Source organism: Monodon monoceros, unplaced genomic scaffold, assembly GCF_005190385.1.
Source record: "Monodon monoceros isolate NGI ecotype Baffin Bay Population unplaced genomic scaffold, NGI_Narwhal_1 Super_Scaffold_11, whole genome shotgun sequence".
NCBI classification, from domain to species: domain Eukaryota; kingdom Metazoa; phylum Chordata; class Mammalia; order Artiodactyla; family Monodontidae; genus Monodon; species Monodon monoceros.
Genome location: NW_021703767.1, coordinates 126,363,273 through 126,386,993, shown reverse-complemented (window position 1 = coordinate 126,386,993; position 23,721 = coordinate 126,363,273). Strand labels below are relative to the sequence as shown.

The 23,721-nt window shown below is 39.3% G+C and overlaps 1 protein-coding gene across 4 annotated transcripts in view; it reads left to right on the top strand.

The window, feature by feature from the left end:
* PPP2R3A (protein phosphatase 2 regulatory subunit B''alpha) overlaps positions 1-23,721 on the top strand; it is a 221,725-nt gene that overhangs the window by 19,966 nt on the left and 178,038 nt on the right. For 2 of the 4 annotated variants that reach the window (XM_029213677.1, XM_029213673.1), the window contains exon 2: positions 11,595-11,749. The exons of 1 other annotated variant lie outside the window; for it this stretch is intronic. The gene's annotated coding sequence lies outside the window, so the exon portion shown is untranslated. Of the gene's footprint in view, positions 1-2,274; positions 2,533-11,594; positions 11,750-23,721 lie in introns of those variants that run through there. One more of the 4 variants, XM_029213674.1, reaches the window with a different exon arrangement.

Genomic DNA, 23,721 nt, shown 5'->3' with positions numbered 1-23,721 from the left:
TGCAAATCAAAACTGCGAGGTATCACCTCACACCAGTCAGAATGGCCATCATCAAAAAGTCTACAAATAATAAATGCTGGAGAGGGTGTGGAGAGAAAGGAACCCTCCTGCACTGTTGGTGGGAATGTAAATTGGTGCAGCCACTATGGAGAACAGTATGGAGGTTGTTTAAAAAACTAAAAATAGAGCTACCATATGATCCGACAATCGCACTCCTGGGCATATATCCAGAGAAAACTATAATTCGAAAAGATACACGTGCCTCAGTGTTCATTGCAGCACTATTTACAATAGCCAAGACATGGAAGCAACCTAAATGCACTTCAGCAGAGGAATGGGTGAAGAAGATGTACATGTATACAATGGAATATTACTCAGCCATAAAAAAGAATGAAATAATGCCATTTGCAGCAAAATGGATGGATCTAGAGATTATCCTAAGTGAAGTAAGCCAGACAGAGAAAGACAAATATCCTATGATAGCACTTATACGTGGAATCTAAGAAAAATGATACAAATGAATATATATAAAAAACTGAATCACTTTTCTGTACACCTAAAACTAACACAACATTGTAACTCAACTGTACTTAAATTTTAAAAATTTTTTAAAAGAAAGAAAATAAATAAAAACAAATGATACAAATGAACTTATATACAAAACAGAAATAGACCCACAGACAAGAAAAACTTACTGTTACCAAAGGAGAAAGGTGGGGGGAGGGATAAATTAGGAGTTTGGAATTAACATATACACACTACTATATATAAAATAGATAACCAAGAAGCACCTACTGTATAGCACAGAGAACTGTACTCAGTATTTTGTAATAACCTATAAACAAGAATCTGAAAAAGAATATACATATATATATATGTATGTATAACTGAATCACTTGAAACTAATACAACATTGTAAATCACCTACACTTCAATTAAAAAAATCAGGTCAGTTTACAAAGTGAACCACCCACTGTCCATTCTATAACCTTAGGCAACTTTGTTTCCCCAATAATCTTTACAGCTGATTCCCATCCAACAGGAATGAGGGCCCTAGAAGATGAGATAAAGTAAATGATTAAAACTTTAGGAATTTAACCAAAATTTTTCCTAAGACCTGTACTGTAATGTCTGTCAAGGTATGGATAGATACCTGGTCTGCAGTCTGTTTCCCAGCTACAGTCATGATAAAAGTCTGTTTAGGCAGATGACAAATCAGACTGGGAAGCTCCATTAAGTTCCATCCAGCTCACCTAGCTTGGTAACCACCAACATTCAAATGGCCTAGTCCTCCCACTCCAAAGTGGTGGGGTTGGATTTGTCTTGAGCCATTCATGCGTAGCACAGGTGAGTAGTAGCAAGGGCATTTATAAGGAGGAACACCACTAGGGGTAGATGTACTGAGTGACAATACTACCAGCAGAAGCTCTTAATGGTCCCCATTTATCAGTGTGGATGTGTCACTTTTCTTAAAGGACTAAGACCTGGTTGACAGAATGTTCTCAGATGCTTTGGTAACCAAATGCCTATACAGGGATACGTTCTCTAGGGATTTGGACATGTGTCAGCTAAGTTTGGAGATCAGGGTAGTACAGAGCCCCCTTACAGGTGAACCAGAGATATATTGATGAGTAGACTTGTATAAAAGAAATTTCCTAGCCATAGTACACAAATAATCAATCATCCTTTGGTAGGCAGTCTTTCTCAGTGTGTATTGGAAGGGAGTCATGCAGTTCTAGTGGATCGTCTTCTGTATGTTGCCTCTCAGTGCTAGGGCATTTGTGATAGGGGCCAGGGATACTGGTCTTAGGTACAAGGCATGTGCTAAACCTTCTCATTAAGTAAAATGAAGGTTAGGATAAGCAGTTATCAGAATGTCCAAGAGGGCCTCTTCATCCTAGATGGTGTCAGTCAGTCCGTCCTGAAACTAGTTTTAAAAGGTGACTTTTTTCCTAGTCTAGTCTCAGCTAAAGAATCAGAAATGGCAGTATATTAGCAAATTGCTTCCTTCCCTTTTCCCTTTCCTTCCTCATTAAGTTCTTCCTTTATACCGGGCACTGTACTGGTGTTGGGATACAGTGATGAACAAGCAAACAGGATCCTTACCTTTGTGGAGCCTACATTCTATTGCAGGGAAAATACAGTAAATGTGTAAACAATAAATAAAAGAATTACAGGTACTGATAAGTGCTGATACAGACAGTAAACTGGGTAATGGGGTAGAGAGTAATGAAACAGGGCCTTGGTCAAGGGAGAAGAGTCTATTGGAGGAACCAAAACAAAGGCCAAGGAAGAGCAGTACAAGATGAGGTGAGGGAAGTGGTAGGCAGATTCTGGAGCTATATTAGGCCATGGTAGAGGAGTTTAGATTTTGTTCAAAATGGAGTAGGTAAGCACTGGAGCATTTTAAATAGGAGAGTGATTCACTCTGGTTTGTTTTCCTCTAGTTGTGCTGTTTGGAAAATGACTGAAGTATGGAGAGGCTAGAGTGGAAGCAGAGAGACCAGTTAAAAGGCCATGATGATAGTGCAGGTGAGAAAGCTGGATAATTTGGGCCAAGACTGTAGCAGGATTCTAATGAGAAGTGGTCAAAATTGAGAGAGATTTTGGAGATAGGGTTGATAGCCCTTAGTGAGTTTATATCCTGGGTATGGCCTACAAATATGTCAGATGGCCATTCCACTTTTGGGGCCTTACAGACACCTACCAAGGTATCTGTAAAAAGATCTATTGCCCCCATAAGGTACTCTGGTTGTGTATATACCAGGCTATACTGGGTTGTCTGTCTGTACAGTAAGTAATTAATAACAAGTAAACCCTTGCTAGACCTCATCTACAGGAACACAGAGGTCCCTTAGTCCCACATGCAGAATGTCAACTGAATGAAGAGCTTTGGGAGTGTCTCAGGGTTCTCATCATATCCCTCAGGGTACTTGAGGCTGAATGACGGGTTGGTGAGGCAGGCTTGGTGGCTGCCCTGACCCTAGACTTGGACCTGTCAGCTCAGTCTGACATACCACATGTATGACCAGCAAATACAAAGCAAGTCATGAACAACCTCACTTGTTCTATTATAGCAGATAACTCTTGTTTATTCTCAGCTCTCCTGCTCTCACATTTCTGACTCTGTGCTCAACCTCCATACCTGCTTCTAGCCTTTTGGTTCCGATGCCCATCATGTCACCCTTTGAACCTTGTTCTCAGTTCTGCTTTCCTGTCTGATCTCAGCATCCTTTTTTCCAGCTCCCTGCTCTCCCAAACACACACCTATTATTATATTGAATGAAATATTTTCTGCTGAAATTGTGGCCACAGAGCCCCACTAGAGGTGGTGACTCAGACTTGTACCCCAAGGGTTGTTTTATTTAGTTAGGTACTACTCTTGAGCCCACAGGGCCACAACCTTTTGCCTTAAATTGTCTTACAGACAGACAAGTGCTTCCTACGCTCTTCCATTGGGCAAGCTCAGAGATTCACTGGATTGGAGCAAAAGTGAATGAACTAATGATCTTATTTGTGATACAACTTCAGCTAAGATAGGTCAAGGTTGATTAAATAGAAGGGATCAGTGGCTCAATAAGTAAGATACCAAAGCTGTATCCAGGGCAGAAACAAAGAAATGGGGAAGCAGTGCGTTCTGTTGAGGGACATGTGAAAACTGTGAGGGTTGTCAGCTCAAAATAGTCTGCATTTCCTTCTTGCCTGTAGATATTTCCATTGGGCTTTTGCCCTGTTCCCCTACCCCAGTTGAATTTTGGGGTGCTTCACAGCATCTGACAGTTCATACATTAAGAAAATAACACTGAATTCCTATCTTATGCTGTGCACTGGCTCCACATTGGGGATATAAGGATGAGTAAATTGCAGTGGCTTTCTGACTCACCTCTGCTTCTGCTTCCCTGATCCATCCCCCTGCCACCTGAATCCCATCATTTCCCTTCCTGAGAAACTGTAGCAGTGCTATAAATGCTTAATAAATACCTCATGAATAAATGGAAATTATTTCTAAGTTCCTTTTGTTCAGAGACTCTTTGCACTAAATCTTTGTATTTATGTTTCCTCCAAATCAAATCTCATGTTTTATACTTACATTAATTTTTTTCTTGCCCTGATGTTTGCAGCTCTTCCATGTTTAGAGTCTTCTGCATTTTTTATTTCCCTCCTGTTGATTTAATCTCATAGGTCACTTGTTCTAAAATAATAAAAGTTAAGCTTTGTGCTTGGTTCTATGGCATGTCTTGTATATAGTTCTATTTCTGGATATGATGCCATTTGTGAATATGCTTTTAATTGTTTCTCAGTTTTATTATTGAACAAGCTCATTGTCTTAATTATGCTTACAAAGTTTGGTAATATACTTACAGTCTGACGTTCAAATAAGTAGCATTAACATTATTCATTGGTTTTTAAGGGTCTAAATTTTACTCAACTTATCTGTTATGATTTTATTTTATATGGCTATTATATGTGTCACAATTTAATCATTCACTAATAAATTTATTAAGTTTTCAAGGTTTCTGAAACACAAAATTGGGGTTAAAAAAAAACTTGTGTTCTTGCTGTCCAGGTTACTACAAAGAACTTCACTGTTCTATAGATTTATATTCATCTGTCCTTCCTTCCTTCTGTGCTTCCATCCTTCCTTTCTTTTTCTTGGGCCTACTGAGATTTGAGACGATTCCTTCTCTAGATGTTGAGAAATATGGAATTATGGCAGGGACTCAGGTACTGACTATCCCAGCTCCTTTGGCTTTAATATGGACAGAGGGGCTTCCATGTTAGAGAAAATTGTGCTCAAATCAGTTTTTCCACTTTCTAAGTATGTAATATGAGCAAGTATTTTTTTAACTTCCCTTAGCCTCAGTTTCCTCATCTGTGAAATGGAGATAACACTGTGCTCAATGCTGGCATAAAAATTAAATTAGATAATGCGTTTAAGTGCTCAGCACAATACCTAGCATATCAGTACTTTTAAAATGATGGTGTAGTAATGCTAATCTTCCCTCTGCAAGCCCAGTACAAGAAGGATCAGTCAGCGTAGCAGCATGCCTCTGCCTCTCCCGCAGTCCTTCACACACACCTCTCCCCTGCATCTAAGGAATACAAGCCCAAGATAAGAGTCCTCAAAGAGGAAACATGTCTAGTTCTCCTCCTTGCGCTCTCATTATCTGCTGATGATGCTGGCATGAATTCCTGCAGAGAATGGTCTTATGCCGGATGTATGACCATTTTCTTGACTCTGCCAGTGGAGGCCTAGGGAGGGTATTCTTACTCTGACTCACCAATAAATTTTTGGTAAGTGATAGGCCTTGAGATGTGTGGTTATTAAAATATACTTTTAAATGTTCTAAAGGTGTAGGGTAGGATCATGGGAGAAAGTGGCTGAGACAGGGTAGTGAACAAGATCAACATATTTAACACTGTGGAGAAAAGGTCAAGAACCTAAGAGGCCAGGACATGAGACGGACTATCTATTTGAATGTCAAAATCAATAAGAATTACACTAGAAATAGTGTTGGAGTGACAGTGAACCAAAAGGTAAAATCAAGGAATGAAAGGGAGTGACCTTGGGGAGCCTTCAATCCTGCAATAAGGAAGGGTGGTGGGTGGTAAAGTCTAATGTTATGTGACTCAGAGCAGGGGATTTGGGGAGAGGGCAGGTGGAGAATGGTGTGAAAGTAGCAATGAGGAACCAGAATGGCACCAACCAGGCCTCAGTTTGAAGGGTGTGGAAGAGAAAAAGAGTTGTCATCTAAGAGAGCTACAGGGAAATCAGCATCCTCAGGGGAAAGTACAGTTTCAATTTAAATAAGAAGGTAAAGGAAGTTGAAGAAAGCTTCAGAGAAGAGATCCGGGATCTGGGGATTATGCTGTTGTCTACCCATGAGTCCACAGGGCTCAGTGGAAGGGTTAGGATTTCTGGAGATGGTATAGAGGCTTGGAGTTCCCCCTCCTCCTCCTCTTCATCGTCATCTTAATCTCTCCCTTGCATACATCCTCAGTTCTTTTGCCTCTTTCTCACTTCAGCAGCCTTGCCTGGCTGAACCACAGCACTGATTAAATCCAATTCTTTGCCTATTCCATGCCTGTAAAATCATGCTGCTGAGCTTGCGTTAAATTAATGATCATAACCTTAAGTGGGCCCATAATGCTGCCTGGCAATCATACTAGATTTCTCCAGTCATTTTCTGTTTCATTTCCTCCTAGATGATTATTGCATGTCTTCAATCTCCTTACATGTTCACCATCTCCTCCCCAGTCTTCACTTTCAATTGATGACCTTGATTCCTAGTTACAGAAAAGAAATAGAAGAAAAAGAGCTTTCACAGGCTTTCACAACCATACCTACCTACTACTTGTAGTAGTATCCGTATCCTCTGCTTTCTTTCCTCTTACTGTGAAAGAGCTAACCTAATAAGTGCTTCGTAATTCTTTCTCTTATATCAGTTTTACCCTCTCTGAATCATTGTCTTATACATGAAAATATGCTTGTATTTTCCCCGATCTTAAAAATAATCCTCCTTGACTCCACTTTCCCCTCTTACTATTGCCTTGTTTCAGTTAAACTTCACAGCAAAACTTCTTGGAAGAGTTGTCTGTAGTCTGTTGCTAGTTTTTGTCTTCCCATTCTTTTTTTGTACTCAAGCCAGTCATATTTCTGCTCCCAAAATTCCATCAAAACATTTCTCTGCAGTTATCTGACTTAACATTCAGGAGCAGAGTTAACCACTGTCTCCTCCTTGTAATACCTTCTTCACTTTATTTTAAAATACTTGTCAAGAACTATGCAGATCTAAGATTTTACCCTATTTGTAAGCTAACAAGTTAGCTTGCCAGTTTCATGAATGGTGGTAGAAGACACAAGACTTCTACATCAGAGATGAAAGACAGTTTATTACTTACAGCAATAGCAGTAGCCAGAGTAGGAGTCTTTTTGTACTGGTTCCCTTAGCGCTAGTTACTCTGAGACAATGTGAAGGGGGCCAGACTACACCTTTCCACATGGTGAGTTGAGTTATTAGAAACGAAACCTGATCTTAGAGAACCCAAATATTTTATAATGGTCAATAAGCATGCCTTCTCTTTGCTCCAGAGGGAGATAGTACCAAGTTTTCCAAGGCTGTTTGCTATACAGACATTCTTGAAAAAGATCATACGGAACTATCATATCATATAAAATATCATATCACTGACTATCAAGACAGGCAGTGCCTTGCTTGCAATGTGTACAGAAACACGAGAGACCCATGGAGAACTGTTTCACAATTCCTCCCTCTGGGACCACTTATTTTCTCTCTCCTCTCCTTCACTTCCCCAGACTCTAGGAGTGGGCTGTCTAGTACTATAGCCACTAGCTCATGTAGCTATTTAAATTAAGTTTTCAGTTATTCAGTTGCATTAGCCATATTACAGGTGCTCAATAGCCACATGAATGGCACAGATATATAAATATTTCATCATCTCAGAAAGTTCTATTAGACAGCACTACTCTGCATGTTTGAGTGCTCCTAAGCTCAGCCTTTGGATGTTTCTTTCTGTATTCTATTCCTATATAGAAATAGAGATTTCTATAGAATCTTGTAGAATAAGATTTATTATGGAATAAATATTTATATAGATTTCTCTCTCTTTTCTTTCTATATTCCCTCCCTTGGTGATCTCATCTAGTCTCAAGGCTTTAAATATGACTCTCAAATTTGTATAATCCTAAATCTCTCCCCAGAAGTCCAGATTTAATTCTTTAATAGCATTCTGCACACCTTTACCTGAATGCCTAGTAGGCACCTCAAAAGTAACGGCCAAAACTGAACTACTGACCTTCTTGCTACAGCTGCTCCCTCTCCCACCAACAAATCTGTTCCTCCTGCAGTCTTCCCAGTATGAATTAATTCAGTTCTCTTCTTCCAGTTGTTCAAGCAAACAAACAACAGTTTTAAAAAAATCAACCCTTAGATTCATCCTTGACCTCCCTCTTTTCCACAAAACCGACACATCTGTCCCATTGGCTCTTGTTTCAAAATATATCCAGAATCTGACTTTTCACCCTTCCCCTGCTACCACCTGGTCCAAGCCAACATCATCTTTTACCTGGATTATTCCAGGCAAATTTGGCCCCCTTTTTGGTCTCCCTGCTTCTACTCTTGTCCCCTGTGGTCCATTCTCATAAGAGCAACTAGAATGGTCTTGTTTAAAAAGTAAGTCAGATCATGAATTTCTCTGCTCAGAATTCTTTAGTAGCTTCCTATCTCACTCAATAAAAGTCAAAGTCTAGTCACACTGGCATTCTCACTCTTGCTAAAATATTCAAGACATGCTCCCACCTCAGAGCCTTTATAGTTGGTGTTCTTTCCACCACTTCCCCCCCAACGCAGCTCCACACATGTGCTTTTTCCCTCATGATACTGACTTATTGAAGAGACCAAGCCAGTTGTCTTATAGTGAGCCATATAATGAATTTCTCTGTTTACTCATGGTGGTGTGTAGCTTATTTCTCTATTGCCTGTATTTCCTATAATTGGACATTAAATCTGAAAGTTTGATTAAAGCTAAATATTCTTGGCAAGAAAAATCCGTACATGATATTCAGTCTTCATATTACATCGAATTGGAAGGTACATATCTGATTATCTCACCATTAGTGATTCTAAGTTTAACCAAGGTGTTAAGGTGGTAACTTTCAGATCTGTCCATTATAAATTTATATTTTTACCTTTGTGATTAACAATCTGAAGGGTGAATGTTATTTTTTTAATCATGTGATTTTTAATAATGTTTTTTAGCTATATAAGTTTGTTTTTTCAAATAAAATATTTTTTAGAGGGCTTCCCTGGTGGCGCAGTGGTTGGGAGTCCGCCTGCCGATGCAGGGGACGCGGGTTCGTGCCCGGGTCCGGGAAGATCCCACATGCCGCGGAGCAGCTGGGCCCGTGAGCCATGGCCGCTGAGCCTGCGCGTCCGGAGCCTGTGCTCCGCAACGGGAGAGGCCACAGCAGTGAGAGGCCCGTGTACCACAAAAAAAAAAAAAATATATATATATATATTTTTTAGAGATCCATCCAATATATAAAACAGATAACAGCAGAACTATTCTAGTTGCAGTGGGAAATGGCTAGTATTGGCAGCTTCCAAGGGAACTGTGACGAGCGCAGTTTGTAATTCACAGAGCCCAGCCAAGTGCTGGAGGAAACAGAGGCCCAAAGAGGATCCATGAAATCTTAAGGCGGCCTAGGATCTCATGAGAAAGGCTCAGTGCGCTTTGTGTTAGAGCACAGTGTGGGGAGCTCTCACTTCCTGGGAAAGCCGTGGTTATGGATGATCACTAGAATGGCACTTGGTTTTTCCCTGGCAGTCCACCCACTGTTTTTAGTTGTCTGAGTGCTGTCTTTGACATTCTATCTGTTCTGCAGATGTGAAGATTTGAAATTACTTCATTTTTAGCGTGTGTTGGGCTGCAGACTTTTTTGTTTCCCTTTTGGAAATTCTTCATCCACAAAGAATTCCAGAATCAGACATTATTCATCTTATGTCTGGAACACTAAAATCTCATGAGCTTCCATATGTCTTACCTCTTTCCACCTTTAGAATATTGAAAGTGCTGCCACAACTGAAGTCAGTTTTATCATTTCCTTGCTGCTTGCTTCCTTTCTGCACCTTACTTATCGTACAGCCTTAATGTGCCTTTGTAAAGAATTGAACAAGTAAATTTGGTATATCCACAGAATGTATCTAAGATGTATGGTATATATTTTTATTTTCATGAAAAGAGGTCTCCCTATATTAAGTGGAAAAAGCAGATAATAAACTATAATTGTCTCACTTTTGTTAAAAAATTAATATTCACAAAAATCCCATGTCTATTTCTGTGAATGTTTATGTGTGTGTTGAAAGTCAAAAAAGGCAAAAATGTTCATATTGATATTATCTCTGGGTGTGATCTTTATTTTCCTCTTTGTATTTCTCTCTCTTTTTTTCCCCAGCAGTTGTGTCTTATTTCTACAGTCATTACTTTTATAAAGATTAAAATTGTTTTTTAAAAAAATAAGCAATAATAACTTTGATCTGTCAAATCCAAGCTACGTTGAAGGCGATTCCAGGCTCATCCTCTGCTTACTCCATCCATGCCATCTGTTGGGATTTTTCCCTGTTCCCTTATTGTCCCATTCAAGCAAGTTTTCCCCTGACCCAGGCTTGTATTTATTTTACTCCAGGTTCCTGGTCCTCTCCTAGAATTGCTCACTTGGCTCTGGAGAGATTCTCTGTTCTCTTGTACCCAAATAAACTTGTCAGAAAAGGAAAGGAGGATGCAAAAATTATGTTCTAAAAGGAACTGTCACTAGAATGTGATCAGGGCCCAGAAGTGCCCCAATATACACCTGTTGAATGAATTGATCTATTCTTTTTTGTCTCATTTATTTTATAAGTTCCTATAATCAGGAGCTTTGCTTGTTTTCTACAATGCCCTAAACATTTTGGGTACTTAATATACATTAATGAATAGTCCTTTTTTTTAAAGACCCATAATTTACCTAATAAAAGTGAATGTAGGATCTGTTGTCAACTTTGACCAGAATTTGTGCTTGCACAGGGTTACAGAAAAGGACAGGATTTAAAGATAACTTACATTCAGCTCGTACTCATAGATTTGTGATCATGGGTAGTCACGTAAGCCTCTGAGCTTCCTTCATTTATAGCCTCACTGATTCTCTTCTGGACTCTCTCTGCACTGTCCTCTGCAGTGCTACACAGTGTAAATCTGACCTGGTCCCCACCACCCCCGACTGAAATCTCTCAGGGACTCTCTGATGCTACATTGCCTCCCACCCAACCCCCACCATTTAGTGGTAGCACCTAGAAGCCTCTCTTCCAACTTGCCACTGGAATAACACCAAACTCCCAGTAGCTCCTCACACCTCCCAGGCCTCCTGGGGCCACCTCCTGCCTTGCTCCGTTTGTCCACAAGGCATCTTTCTGCAGCCACTGCTTCTGCTTAACTCCAGGCTGGGCTTCGCAGCCCTCCTCTCTGGGGTGCCTTCCTTGATGTAAAAGATATTCTGTTTCTCTGCGCACTCACACTGCAAGCTGTTTGAGGCAAAATTATAGGATCTGTAGTTCCCTTGTCTTGAAGAGTACCTGGCAGCATTCAAATGTTTATTAAACTGTATTGTATATATGTTCTTCTAAACCATCCAAATGATTTTTATTTACAGAATGTGATTTCATTTTTATATAATCTCCTCCAAAATAAGAAAAAGGCTTAGAAAAGGAAAATATATGAATTAAAGTAACTTAAAATACTACCAGCAGTCAGAGATGACTATTTTTTGGAATATATTATAGAGAATTTTTTTAAATTATGAAATGGTCAAAGTTTAACCTCCTGATTTTCCTTTGGAGCCAGTACTCCAAGAAATCAGTAGCTTTGCAAATTACATGCATTAAAAATTAATAGCCAGTTCATTGTGCTTCCCACATCAAAGAATACAAAATAGTTTTCTGGTAAATATATAGCTTTTTTGTAATTCAAAACAAGAAAGAATTTTTTGCTTTTCTCGTGTTCCCTAGACCCCAGAGCCATCTTTTGTTCTATTTTTCCAGAAGAGAAGGCGAATCCCAGTGAGGGAAGTGACTTGACCATCTTACTGAGCTGGTCAGTACAGAAGCAGAAGCTGGGAGGAGGAGCCCCTGACTGCCCACCTGGTGCTTTTCCCCTCAGGCACATTTCCTCTTTCTCCACTGGAGTAAAGATAAAAGTAAGTTTTTAAGCACTTCTAATTCCTGTATGCTCAAATTAGACCTGCTGCTGAGATGTTCTTATTTTACTTTTAGTCTCATTAAGACATTAGCCCTAAACCTAGAGCATTAATTGTTCTTTCATGTTCATATGTATAATTTCTTTGAGCACAAGAAAAATATTGCCTTCTAAGAGATTTCTTAATTTGTTTTCTCAACTATTTTTGAAGAGAACACAACAAATAAAATATTCCAGGTCTCCTTTTTTATCCTGCAAATACATATAGTATATGTTTTTGTATTCCTCTAAATTGTACTCTCGGGATCAGTTTCCATACTGAGTCATCCACCACCGAGCACCCGTGTTTTCCAGGCAAACTGTTTTATTATTTCTAAATGACTCATTCCTTCTGAATCATCACACCTTATGTATTCTGTTAAATAAAAAGTTTTAGGCACTTTTCTACAATTTTTCTTCTTCCAGACTTCAAAATGTCCCATTTAAATGACATGGCTTTTCAACCAGTTTTCCCTTGCATCTACGATTTATGTGGATCATTTTCTTCTTGAACCCTTTCATAATTTGAGATAAGCAAAGGAAGTTCTTTACCTCATACCCTCTGCTCCAGATGTTTCCTGAAATAGAACACATAAATAGCAACATAAAAATATGTGTAACATCATTCTCTGTTTTCCATCATTATATTTATGCTGTTTAAGGTTTTATTAACTTCCCAAATTTCTACATGAATTCAGGGAGAAACACCTGTAAAAGAAAAGTATAGCTTTAATGTTTGTTGGTACACAAAATCTTTGGAATTCAGCATGTTGGAAGAATGTAGCACTTTCCTCCCTTGACTTCCATGTCATATTTGGCTGGTTCTCTTCCTCCCTTTTGGAAATTCATTCTCTGTCTTCTTCCTTGAATCAGTCTCCTCACCCTATACATACCAGCCTTCCTCAGAGTTTTTTTTGTTTTCTTTTTTTTGTCTCATTATTCTCACATTCTTTTTTTTTTAATTTTATTGGAGTATAGTCGATTTACAACGTTGTATTAGTTTCAGATGTACAGCAAAGTGAATCAGTAATACATATACATATATCCACTCTTTTTTTTTTTTTTTAGATTTTTCTCCCATATAGGCCATTACAGAGTATTGAGTAGAGTGCCTTGTGCTATATAGCAGGTTCTTATTAGTTATCTGTTTTATATATAGTAGTGTGCATATGTCAGTCCCAATCTCCCAGTTTATCCCTCTCACCCCCCCATCCCCTGGTAACTATAAGTTTGCTTTCTACATCTGTGACTCTACTTCTGTTTTGTAAATTAAGTTCACTTGTAACTTTTTTTTTTTAGATTCTACATATAAACGATATCATATAATATTTGTCTTACTGTGTCTGACTTACTTCACTCAGTATGACAATCTCTAGGTCCATCCATGTTCTGCAAATGGCATTATTTTGTTCTTTTTTATGGCTGAGTAATATTCCATTGTATATATGTACCACATCTTCTTTATCTGTTCTTCTGTTGATGGACATTTAGGTTGCTTCCATGCCCTGGCTATTGAAAATAGTGCTGCAGTGAACACTGTGGTGCATGTATCTTTTTGAATTACGGTTTTCGCAAGGTATATGCCCAGCAGTGGGATGCTGGGTCATATAGTAGTTTTACTTTTAGTTTTTTTTTTAATGTCTATTCTTATGCTAATACCACATTGTATTGAGTACTGTAGCTTTACAGTAAGTTTTTTTTTTAAACATATTTATTGGGATATAATTGCTTTACAATGGTGTGTTAGTTTCTGCTTTATAACAAAGTGAATCAGTTATACATATACATATGTTCCCATATCTCTTCCCTCTTGCGTCTCCCTCCCTCCCACCCTCCCTATCCCACCCCTCCAGGTGGTCACAAAGAACCGAGCTGATCTCCCTGTGCTATGCAGCTGCTTCCCACTAGCTATCTACCTTACGTTTGGTAGTGTATATATGTCCATGCCTCTCTCTCGCTTTGTCATAGCTTACCCTTTCCCCTCCCCATATTCTCAAGTCCTTTCTTCAGTAGGTCTGTGTCTTTATTCCTGTCTTACCCCTAGGGTCTTCATGACATTTTTTTTTCTTAAATTCCATATATATGTGTTAGCATACGGTATTTGCCTTTCTCTTTCTGACTCACTTCACTCTGTATGACAGATTCTAGGTCTATCCACCTCATTACAAATAGCTCAATTTCATTTCTTTTTATGGCTGAGTAATATTCCATTGTATATATGTGCCACATCTTCTTTATCCATTCATCCGATGATGGGCACTTAGGTTGTCTCCATCTCCAGGCTATTGTAAATAGAGCTGCAATGAACATTTTGGTACATGATTCTTTTTGAATTATGGTTTTCTCAGGGTATATGCCCAGTAGTGGGATTGCTGGGTCATATGGTAGTTCTGTTTGTAGTTTTTTAAGGAACCTCCATACTGTTCTCCATAGTGGCTGTACCAATTCACATTCCCACCAGCAGTGCAGGAGTGTTCCCTTTTCTCCACACCCTCTCCAGCATTTACTGTTTCTAGATTTTTGGATCATGGCCATTCTGACTGGTGTGAGATGATATCTCATTGTAGTTTTGATTTGCATTTCTCTAATGATTACTGATGTTGAGCATTCTTTCATGTGTTTGTTGGCAATCTGTATACCTTCTTTGAACAAATGCCTGTTTAGGTCTTCTGTCCATTTTTGGATTGGGTTATTTTTTTGTTATTGAGCTGCATGAGCTGCTTGTAAATTTTGGAGATTAATCCTTTGTCAGTTGCTTCATTTACAAATACTTTCTCCCATTCTGAGTGTTGTCTTTTGGTCTTGTTTATGGCTTCCTTTGCTGTGGAAAAGCTTTGAAGTTTCATTAGGTCCCATTTGTTTATTTTTGTTTTTATTTCCATTTCTCTAGGAGGTGGGTCAAAAAGGATCTTGCTGTGATTTATGTCATAGAGTGTTCTGCCTATGTTTTCCTCTAAGAGTTTGGTAGTGTCTGGCCTTACATTTAGGTCTTTAATCCATTTTCAGTTTATTTTTGTGTATGGTGTTAGGGAGTGTTCTAATTTCATTCTTTTACATGTCCCAGTCCAGTTTTCCCAGCACCACTTATTGAAGAGGCTGTCCTTTCTCCACTGTATATTCCTGCCTCCTTTATCAAAGATAAGGTGACTGTATGTGTGTGGGTTTATCTCTGGGCTTTCTATCCTGTTCCATTGATCTGTCTTTCTGTTTTTGTGCCAGTACCATACTGTCTTGATTACTGTAGCTTTGTAGAATAGTCTGAAGGCAGGGAGCCTGATTCCTCCAGCTCCGTTTTTCATTCTCAAGATTGCTTTGGCTCTTTGGGGTCTTTTGTGTTTCCATACAGATTGTGAAATTTTTTGTTCTAGTTCTGTGAAAAATGCCATTGGTAGTTTGATAGGGATTGCATTGAATCTGTAGATTGCTTTGGGTAGTGTAGTCATTTTCACAAAGTTGATTCTTCCAGTCCAAGAACATAGTATATCTCTCCATCTATTTGTGTCATCTTTAATTTCTTTCATCAGTGTCTTATAGTTTTCTGCATACAGGTCTTTTGTCTCCTTAGGTAAGTTTATTCCTAGTTATTTTATTCTTTTTTTGCAATGGTAAATCGGAGTGTTTCCTTAACTTCACTTTCAGATTTTTCATCACTAATGTATAAGAATGCCAGAGATTTGTGTGCATTAATTTTGTATCCTGCTACTTTACCAAATTCATTGATTAGCTCTAGTAGTTTTCTGGTAGCATCTTTAGGATCCTCTATGTACCGTATCATGTCATCTGCAAACAGTGACAGCTTTACTTCTTCTTTTCCGATTTGGATTCCTTTTATTTCCTTTTCTTCTCTGATTGCTGTGGCTAAAACTTCCAAAACTATGTTGAATAAGAGTGGTGACAGTGGGCAACTTTGTCTTGTTCCTGATCTTAGTGGAAATGCTTTCAGTTTTTCACCATTGAGGGCAATGTTGGCTGTGGGTTTGTCATATATGGCCTTTATTATGTTGAGGAAAGTTCCCTCTATGTCTACTTTCTGCAGGGTTTTTATCATAAATGTGTGTTGAATTTTGTTGAAAGCTTTCTCTGCATCTATTGAGATGATCATATGGTTTTTCTCCTTCAATTTGTTAATATGGTGTATGTTGATTGATTTGCGTATATTGAAGAATCCTTGCATGCCTGGAATAAACCCCACTTGTTCATAGTGTATGATCCTTTCAATGTGCTCATGGATTCTGTCTGCTAGTATTTTGTTGAGGATTTTTGCATCTATGTTCATCAGTGATACTGGCCTGTAGTTTTCTTTCTCTGTGACATCTTTTTCTGGTTTTGGTATCAGGGTGATGGTGGCCTTGTAGAATGAGTTTGGGAGTGTTCCTCCCTCTGCTATATTTTGGAAGAGTTTGAAAAGGATAGGTGTTAGCTCTTCTCTAAATGTTTGATAGAATTCGCCTGTGAAGCCATCTGGTCCTGGGCTTTTGTTTGTTGGAAGGTTTTTAATCACAGTTTCAATTTCAGTGCTTGTGATTGGCCTGTTCATATTTTCTATTTCTTCCTGGTTCAGTCTCCGCAGGTTGTGCATTTCTAAGAATTTGTCCATTTCTTCCAGGTTGTCCATTTTATTGGCATAGAGTTGCTTGTAGTAATCTCTCATGATCCTTTGTATTTGTGCAGTGTCAGTTGTTACTTCTCCTTTTTCATTTCTAGTTCTATTGATTTGAGTCTTCTCTCTTTTTTTCTTGGTGAGTCTGGCTAATGGTTTATCCGTTTTTATCTTCTCAAATAACCAGCTTTTAGTTTTATTGATCTTTGCTATCATTTCCTTCATTTCTTTTTCATTTATTTCTCATCTGATCTTTATGATTTCTTTCCTTCTGCTAACTATGGGGTTTTTTTGTTCTTCTTTCTCTAATTGCTTTAGGTGCAATGTTAGGTTGTTTATTCGAGATGTTTCCTGTTTCTTAAGGTAGGATTGTATTGCTATAAACTTCCCTCTTAGAACTGCTTTTGCTGCATCCCATAGGTTTTGGGTCATCGTGTCTCCATTGTCATTTGTTTCTAGGTATTTTTTGATTTCCTCTTTGATTTCTTCAGTGATCACTTCGTTATTAAGTAGTGTATTGCTTAGCCTCCATGTGTTTGTGTTTTTTACAGATCTTTTCCTGTAATTGATATCTAGTCTCATAGCATTGTGGTCGGAAAACATACTTGATACGATTTCAGTTTTCTTAAGTTTACCAAGGCTAGAATTGTGATGCAAGATATGATCTATCCTGGAGAATGTTCCATGAGCACCTGAGAAAAATGTGTATTGTTGTTTTTGGATGGAATGTCCTATAAATATCAATTAAGTCCATCTTGTTTAATGGGTCATTTAAAGCTTGTGTTTCCTTATTTATTTTCATTTTGGATGATCTGTCCATTGGTGAAAGTGGGGTGTTAAAGTCCCCTACTATGATTGTATTACTGTCGATTTCCCCTTTTATGGCTGTTAGTATTTGCCTTATGTATTGAGGTGCTCCTATGTTGGGTGCATAAATATTTACAATTGTTATATCTTCTTTTTGGATCAATCCCTTGATCATTATGTACTGTCCTTATTTGTCTGTTGTAATAGTCTTTATTTTAAAGTCTATTTTGTCTGATATGAGAATTGCTACTCCAGCTTTCTTCTGATTTCCATTTGCATGGAATATCTTTTTCCATCCCCTCACTTTTCAGTCTGTATGTGTCCCTAGGTCTGAAGTGGGTCTCTTGTAGGCAGCATATATACGGGTCTTGCTTTTTTATCCATTCAGCCAGTCTGTGTCTTTTGGTGGGAGCATTTAATCCATTTATATTTAAGGTAATTATCAACATGTATGTTCCTGTTCCCATTTTCTTAATTGTTTTGGGTTTGGTATTGTAGTTCTTCTCCTTCTCTTGTGTTTCTTGCTTAGAGAAGTTCCTTTAGCATTTGTTGTAAAGCTGGTTTGGTGGTGTTGAACTCTCTCAGCTTTTGCTTGTCTGTAAAGGTTTTAATTTCTCCATCAAATCTGAATGAGATCCTTGCTGGGTAGAATAATCTTGGTTGTAGGTTTTTCTCCTTCATCACTTTAAATATTTCCTGCCACTCCTTTATGGCTTGCAGAGTTTCTGCTGAAAGATCAGCTGTTAACTTTATGGGGATTCCCTTGTGTGTTATTTGTTGTTTTTCCCTTGCTGCTTTTAATATGTTTTCTTTGTATTTAATTTTTGACAGCTTGATTAATATGTGTCTTGGCGTGTTTCTCCTTGGATTTATACTGTATGGGACTCTCTGTGCTTCCTGGACTTGATTAACTATTTCCTTTCCCATATTAGGGAAGTTTTCAAGTATAATCTCTTCGAATATTTTCTCAGTCCCTTTCTTTTTCTCTTCTTCTTCTGGAACCCCTATAATACGAATGTTTGTGTGTTTAATGTTGTCCCAGAGGTCTCTGAGACTGTCTTCAGTTCTTTTCATTCTTTTTTCTTTATTCTGCTCTGCAGTAGTTATTTCCACTATTTTATCTTCCAGGTTACTTATCCGTTCTTCTGCCTCAGTTATTCTGCTATTGATCCCTTCTGGAGTATTTTTAATTTCATTTATTGTGTTGTTCATCATTGGCTGTTTCCTCTTTAGTTCTTCTAGGTCCTTGTTAAATGTTTCTTGCATTTTCTTTATTCTATTTCCAAGATTTTGGATCATCTTCACTATCATTATTCTGGATTCTTTTTCAGGTAGACTGCCTATTTCCTCTTCATTTGTTAGGTCTGGTGGGTTTTTACCTTGCTCCTTCATCTGCTGTGTGTTTTTCTGTCTTTTCATTTTGCTTATCTTACTGTGTTTGGGGTCTCCTTTTCCAGGCTGCAGGTTCGTATTTCCCGTTGTTTTTGGTGTCTGTCGTCAGTGGCTAAGGTTGGTTCAGTGGGTTGTGTACGTTTCCTGGTGGAGGGGACTGCTGCCTGTGTTCTGGTGGATGAGGCTGGATCTTGTCTTTCTGGTGGGCAGGTCCACGTCTGGTGGTGTGTTTTGGGGTGTCTGTGGCCTTGTTATGATTTTAGGCAGCCTCTCTGCTAATGGATGGGGCTGTGTTCCTGTCTTGCTAGTTGTTAGGCATAGTGTGTCCAGCACTGTAGCTTGCTAGTCGTTGAGTGAAGCTGGGTATTGCTGTTGAGATGGAGATCTCTGGGGGATTTTCACCATTTGTATTACGTGGAGCTGGGAGGTCTCTCGTGGACCAGTGTCCTGAAGTTGGCTTTCCCACCTCAATGGCACAGCCCTGACGCCTGGCTGGAGCACCAAGAGACTGTCCTCCACACGGCTTAGAATAAAAGGGAGAAAAAATAGAAAGAAAGAAAGGATCAAATAAAATTAAGTAAGATAAAATGAAGTTATTAAAATAAAAAGTAATTATTAAGAAAAAAAATTTTTAAGTAAAAAAAAAAAAAACGGACGGACAGACCCTAGGATAGATGGTTAAAGCAAAGCTATACAGACAAAATCTCACACAGAAGCATACACATGCACACTCACAAAAAGAGGAAAAGGGGAAAAAATAATCTATCTTGCTCCCAAAGTCCACTTCCTCAATTTGGGATGATTCTCTGTCTATTCAGGTATTACACAGATGCAGGGTACATCAAGTTGATTGTGGAGCTTTAATCCGCTGCTTCTGAGGCTGCTGGGAGAAATTTCCCTTTCTCTTCTTTGTTCGCCCAGCTCCCGGGGTTCAGCTTTGGATTTGGCCCCGCTTCTGCATGTAGGTCACCTGAGGGCTTCTGTTCTTCGCTCAGACAGGACGGGGTTAAAGGAGCAGCTGATTCGGCAGCTCTGGCTCACTCAGGCCGGGAGGAGGGAGGGGTATGTATGCGTGGCGAGCCTGCGGCGGCAGAGGCCAGCGTGAAGTTGCACCAGCCTGAGACGGGCAGTGTGTTCTCCCGGGGAAGTTGTCCCTGGATCCCGGGACCCTGGCAGTGGCGGGCTGCACAGGCTTCCTGGACGGGAGGTGTGGAGAGTGACCTGTGCTCGCACACAGGCTTCTTGGTGCCTGCAGCAGCAGCCTTAACGTCCCATGCCCGTCTCTGGGGTCCGTGCTGAGAGCCGTGGCTCACTCCCGTCTCTGTAGCTCCTTTAAGCAGCGCTCTTAATCCCCTCTCCTCGCGCACCAGGAAACAAAGAGGCAAGAAAAAGTCTGTCTCTTTGGCAGCTCCAGGCTTTTCCCGGACTCCCTCCCGGCTAGCCATGGCGCACTAACCCCTTCAGGCTGTGTTCACATGGCCAACCCCAGTCCTCTCCCTGGGATCTAAGCTCTGAAGCCCGAACCTCAGCTCGCAGCCCCGCCCCGGCGGGTGAGCAGACAAGCCTCTCGGTCTGGTGAGTGCCGGTCGGCACCGATCCTCTGTGCGGGAATCTCCCCGCTTTGCCCTCCGCACCCCTGTTGCTGCACTCTCCTCCGTGGCCCTGAAGCTTCCCTCTCCGCCACCCGCAGTCTCCGCCCGCGAAGGAGCTTTTTAGTGTGTGGAAACCTTTCCTCCTTCCCAGCTCCCTCCCACTGGTGCAGGTGCCGTCCCTATTCTTTTGTCTCTGTTTTTTCTTTTTTCTTTTGCCCTACCCAGGTACGTGGGGAGTTTCTTGCCTTTTGGGATGTCTGAGGTCTTCTGCCAGCGTTCAGTGGGTGTTCTATTAGAGCAGTTCCACATGTAGATGTATTTCTGATGTATGTGTGGGGAGGAAGGTGATCTCCGCGTCCTACTCTTCTGCCATCTTCTTCTAGCTCTTCTGCCCATTTTTTAATTGGGTTATTTGATATTTTTGGTATTGAACTGCATGAGCTGTTTGTGTATTTTGGAGATTAATCCCTTGTCGGTTGCTTCATTTGCAAATATTTTCTCCCATTCTGAGCGTTGTCTTTTTGTTTTGTTTCTGGTTTCCTTTGCTGTGCACAATCTTTTAAGTTTAATTAGATCCCATTTGTTATTTTTATTTTTCCTCAGAGTTTTGTCCTTGACTCTTTTCTCACCTATGCAGGTTCAGTCTTGTCCACTCTTGTGGCTTTAAAACCTTTATCTGGTGCTTACTCCCAAGTCTTTATTTTCAACTCCTATCTCTACTGAATGGGAATTCAGTATATTCGTCTGAATGGGAAATATGTCTCCTGGATGCCCCACCAGAGTAACACATGCCTGCAGCTGAGTCTGTCTCCCCTACACCCTTGCCCCCCATGCCTTAGCACACAGTAATCAGCCGCAGCCTCATTTTTACATCTCCCTAGAACCCAGTTTTTAAAATTTGTTATCAAATATTACATATTCTCATATTTAAGGTGTCAATCCTTAAAAGACCTTTTGAAAAGATCAGTTTCTCCTCCCAACTAGGCCTGCTCCTCAGAGACAACGACTGCCAATTTTTTCTTAGCTATTTCTTCCATTATTTACCTTCATATTTATAAATGCATATATATTGCAACTTCATCATTAATTAATTTTAGACCTTATGTCTTGCTTTCCTGATATGAATTTCAGTTCTCTCACCCCTATTCCACCACATTAACGAAATAAAAGGTAAAAATTATGTGAGCATCTCAACAGATGCAGAATTAATATTTAACAGTACTAAACCACCTTATGAATGGATTAAAGACCTAAATGTAAGACCAGACACTATAAAACTCTTAGAGGAAAACATAGGCAGAACACTCTTTGACTTAAATCACAGCAAGATCTTTTTTGACCCACCTCCTAGAGTAATGGAAAGAAAATCAAAAATAAACACATGGGACCTGATGACACTTAAAAGCTCTTGCACAGCAAAGGAAACCATAAACAAGATGAAAAGACAACCTCAGAATGGGAGAGAATATTTGCAAATGAAGCAACTGACAAAGGATTAATCTCCAAAATACACAAGCAGCTCATGCAGCTCAATATCAAAAAAACAGCCCAACCCAAAAATGGGTGGAAGACCTAAATAGACATTTCTCCAAAGAAGACATACAGATTGCCAACAGACACATGAAAGGATCCTCAGCATCACTAATCATTAGAGAAATGCAAATCAAAACCACAATGAGGTATCACCTCACACTGGTCAGAATGGCCATCATCAAAGAATCTACGAACAGTAAATGCTGGAGAGGCTGTGGAGAAAAGGGAACCCACTTGCACTGTTGGTGGGAATGTAAATTGATACAGCCACTATGGAGAACAGTATGGAGTTTCCTTAAAAAATCAAAACAAGAACTATCATATGACCCAGCAATCCCACTACTGGGCATATACCCTGAGAAAACCATAATTCAAAAAGATACATGCACCCCAATGTTCATTGCAGCACTATTTGCAATAGCCAGGACATGGAAGGAAGCTAAATGTCCATCAACAGAGGAATGGGTAAAGAAGATGTGGTACATGTATACAATGGAATATTACTCAGCCATAAAAAGGAATGAAATTGGGTCATGTGTAGAGACATGGAGGGACCTAGACTCTGTCATACAGAGTGGAGTAAGTCAGAAAGAGAAAAACAAATACCATATGCTAACGCACGTATATGGAATCTAAAAGAACGGTACTGATGAACCTAATGGCACGTAGGGCAGGAATAAAGACGCAGACGTAGAGAATGATCTTGAGGACACGGTGGGGAGGGGAAGCTGGGATGAAGTGAGGGAGTAGCATTGACATATATACACTACCAAATGTAAAGTAGATAGCTAGTGGGCAGCTGCTGCATAGCACAGGGAGATCAGCTCAATGCTTTGTGACCTAGAGGGGTGGGATAGGGAGGGTGGGAGGGAGGCTCAAGATGGAGGGGATATGGGGATATATGTATTCTTATAGTTGATTCACTTTGTTGTACAACAGAAACTAACACAATGTTGTAAAGCAATTATACTCCAGTAAAGATACATATTAAAAAAAAAAGCTTATGAGATTTTTTAAACTTAACAAACTAGAAATAGAAGAGAACTTTCTCAATCTGATAAAGGGTATCTACCAAAAACCCTGCAGCTATCATCATATTTAATGGTGAAAGACTTTTCCCTAAGATCAGGTACAAAAGGCAAAGATTTCTGAACTCACCACTTCTATTCAATATTGTTCTGAAGATCCTAGCCAGTGCAGTAGTCAGTAAGGCAGTAAATATTGGAAAGGAAAAAGTAATAACTCTGTAGTCTCAGATAATATGATTGTCTATATAGAAAATCCCAAGGAATTTACCCCTCAAATACTATAAGTGAATTTAGCCAGGTGGCAAGTGACAAGATCAATACACATAAGTCAAATGTATTTCTCTATACCAACAACAAACACAATGGAAAATGAAATTAAACTAATAGTACCATTTGTATTAGCATCAAAAAACATGAAATACTTGGGAGTAAATTTAATGAAAGGCCTACAGACATTGCTTAGAGAATAAAGCAGCATCTAAATAAATGGAGAGATACACTACGTTCATGGATTGTGATGACTGGAGCCTTGATATTGTTAAGGTCTCCATTGTTACCAAATGGAGATTTAGATTCAATGAAATTCCAATCAAAACCCCAGCAGGTTTTCTTTGTGAAAATTGGCACACTGATTCCAGTATCGATATGGAAGTGCAGAGGACCTAGAATAGCTAAAACAAAAAGAAAAAAATGGAAGATTTACATTATTATTTTAAGGCTTACTATAAAGCTATAATAATTATGACAGAATGGCACTGGTGTTTATAAAGACAAAAGAATAGAGAATCCAGAAATAAATCCATATATATAGTAATTTGCTTTTCAGCAAAGGCTCCAACATAATTCAGTGGGGACAGGATAGTCTTTTGAACAAGTGGTGCTGGGTGATGTTCAAACTCAGCTCATACCATACATAAAAATTAATTCAAAATAGATTGTAGACCTAAACATAAAACTTGAGACCCCCAGAAAAACCTTAAGA